Raw genomic sequence first — 3,310 nt, 5'->3', positions numbered from 1 at the left:
TATATATATATATATATATATATATATATATATATATATATGTATATACATATGTAAGTATACATACATATATATATTTATATGTGTATGTATGTATATACATACATACATACATACACACAAACACTGACATATATGCATACCTATATATATATATATATATATATATATATATATATATATATATATATATATAAATTTATGTATGTATGTATGTATATGTGTGTACATTTTAAAGGTATGTAGATATACATGAATATATGTATTCATGTGTAGATACATGTGTGTATATATGTATGCATGTGTGTGTAACTGCATGTATATGTCCGCATAGTTTTATTTGTTTAAATATATACCTGAAATAAATACACTAGCAAAAGAAATGATATGAATAAACGAGGAATAAAGGATTGTAGAAGAGGTTGGAACTTTCGGCAGGAGAGAAGAATCCAGGTAAGTTAATTCAAACACAGCGAATAACAGAAGTGTTTTCAACCTCAGCTTTACGGTAGTGTGTTGTATAAAACTATTTACTCCATTCCACGCCAGCCACTCGTTCATTCATAAATTCCGCTTCAGATGTCCATTCATAATATTTATACATTAACTTGCTGAAGCAAACGTCATTTGGTCTCTCTCTCTCTTCTATGATATATCGACCAACACAGTTTTTACTAAATCACCAGGTAAAGTGCGCTTTTCTTCATCTATAACTTTTTATACTTGTCGCACCTGACTTGTTTTACCTGCTATGTTAACAATGTTGTTATTTGTGTGTGTATAAATATATACATTTATTAATATCAACATATATATATATATATATATATATATATATATATATATATATATATATAAACACACACACACACAGACACACACTGTGTACCTAGATGACACATAACACCAGTATGATCAGTTTCAAGATATATAACATTCATTCATATATTTCATGCTTTAGTTTTGGTCCTCTGTTCAAGCATTTTTTTATTATTACTATGAATTACATATATGTTAAAATATCTTATCTAAACACATAAATATACATGAACACACACAAGCAGTCACGCACGCACACACGCTAGCATGTCTATATGTTCTATAAGGGATTGTGGGCATACAACAGTGCGTGTATGTGTGCAGGCACGTAGTCATGCGTGTATATATATATATATACACACGTCTGTGCGTGTGCCTGGTTCTACGATTTTTGCTCACTGCTGGTTTACCTGTCTCCTGTCCTCAGCAGCAGTTTTGTGGCATGGATCCAATTGTATTTTTACTTAAATATAATAGACACGTACACACAAAACACACACGTAGTGTACATATATATATATATATATATATATATATATATATATATATATATATATATATATATATATATATATGTATGTATGTATATGTATATACGTGTGTGTGTGTGTGTGTGTGTGTGTGTCTCTCTCTCTCTCACTCTTCGTATATATATATATATGTATATATATAGAAAGTTGGATTATGCTTTGTATGGAGCCGTGAAGGCCATAGTTCAAATAAGTACCCGTGACACGTGCTGAACAAAGTGGATATATTTATGAGGAGTTGTTAATAAAGAAAACATTTTCAGAAACGCACACACATACATATATGTATGTTTCTGTATATGTACTTAGAAGAATTAATGAAAACGCACATACTTACACTCACACAGTGTGCGTTTATTAAAATCGTGTATTTGTATTTTGTATTTTTAAATTATACTTTTCGTATTTCTCTCTCTCTCTCTCTCTCTCACTCTCTCTCTCTCTCTCTCTCTCTCTCTCTCTCTCTCTCTCTCTCTCTCTCTCTCTCTCTCTCTCTCTCTCTCTCTCTCTCTCTCTCTCTCTCTCTCTCTCTCTCTCGTTCCCTCTCTCCGTCTCTTTCTTCTTGTCAGCTATGTGCATGTGATTCGGTACTAATACATTTGAAATGCACCTCTATATCATGACCTTTTTTATTACAATAGAAACGTCTTTTTGAACTTTATATGTAATCCAATAAATGTGTGTGCAAGGTGTGTGTGTATGTGTGTGTGCGTGTGTGTGTGAGGGGGGGGGGTTAACGTGATTGAGCAAAGAGGAAAAAAATGAACCCAATCAAGAATATATATAGTTTAATATATATTTTCTGTTATTTAAAAATAAGAGTATATTTAAGAGTCGACAGAATGTATAACAAATAAGTTTATATACTCATGTATCTAATTCTACATCTCATATACATATGGCTTAGCTGACCGAAACTTCGAAGTCACATTCAGTACCATTAAAGAAAAAATAAACTTGTACTCTACACATGTATGGAGCAACCCTTCAGCTTAATATAAAATTGTTTTTATTACAACTAAACCTAAAATCAAATATTGATATATATATGCTTGTTGTTGTTGTTGGCACTCCGTCGCTTACGACGTCGAGGGTTCCAGTTGATCCGATCAACGGAACAGTCTGCTCGTGAAATTAACGTGCAAGTGGCTGAGTACTCCACACACACGTGTACCCTTAACGTAGTTTTCGCGGATATTCAGCGTGACACGGAGTGTAACAAGGCCGACCCTTTGAAATACAGGTACAACAGAAACAGGAAGTAAGAGGGAGAGAAAGTTGTGGTGAAAGAGTACAGCAAGGTTTGCCGGAGCCTCGTGGAGCTTTAGGTGTTTCGCTCGATAAACACTCACAACGCCCGGTCTGGGAATCGAAACCACGATCCTATGACCGCGAGTCCGCTGCCCTAACCACTGGGCCATTGCGCCTCCACAATATATGCTTGATCCTCTGGTTAATAACTGATATGGGTTTGGTGACCATCTGTGTCTGTTTTCCGTTTGTTTGTGCATTTGTTATACGTTCTTTCAACTTATTAATTAATGAAACGCTACGTGCTCTTAACTTGTTTTATATATATATATGTATGTGTGTGTGTGTGTGTGTGTGTGTGTGTGTGTGCGCGCGTGCATGTATGTGTGTGTGTAATTATTAGTATGCGTGCATGCGTATGTGCATGTGTGGCTGTGTATGTGCATTCGTGTATATATGTGTGTGCGTGTACATATGTATGTGCGCGTGTGTGTATAAGACTGAGCACGTTTGGTAGTGCATATGTGGCTGTATTACTACATTGCTGCTCCTACTCCTCACGTGTAGTAAAGACTTTGGTTCCTCCATTGATCCAATTTAGATTTCATTCATCTTTATAATTAACGACTCATATAATACGTCTCTGCCACTTCCTCTCTCACCCTGGCCCTCTCTCTCTCTCTCTCTCTCTCTCTCTCTCTCTCTCTCTC

General features: G+C 34.9%; 1 long non-coding RNA gene across 2 annotated transcripts in view; it reads left to right on the top strand.

Annotated features, from left to right (window-relative positions):
• Positions 1–3,310, top strand: part of LOC128249660 (uncharacterized) — a 445,267-nt gene that overhangs the window by 8,445 nt on the left and 433,512 nt on the right. Inside the window, exon 1 of one of the 2 annotated variants that reach the window (XR_008265771.1) lies at positions 565–686. The exons of the other annotated variant lie outside the window; for it this stretch is intronic. This is a non-coding gene — a long non-coding RNA (uncharacterized LOC128249660). Of the gene's footprint in view, positions 1–564; positions 687–3,310 lie in introns of those variants that run through there. 2 annotated transcript variants of the gene reach the window in all.

The sequence above is a fragment of the Octopus bimaculoides genome, chromosome 17 (genome assembly GCF_001194135.2).
Source record: "Octopus bimaculoides isolate UCB-OBI-ISO-001 chromosome 17, ASM119413v2, whole genome shotgun sequence".
NCBI lineage: Eukaryota > Metazoa > Mollusca > Cephalopoda > Octopoda > Octopodidae > Octopus > Octopus bimaculoides.
This window is presented reverse-complemented; position numbering and strand designations above follow the sequence as displayed.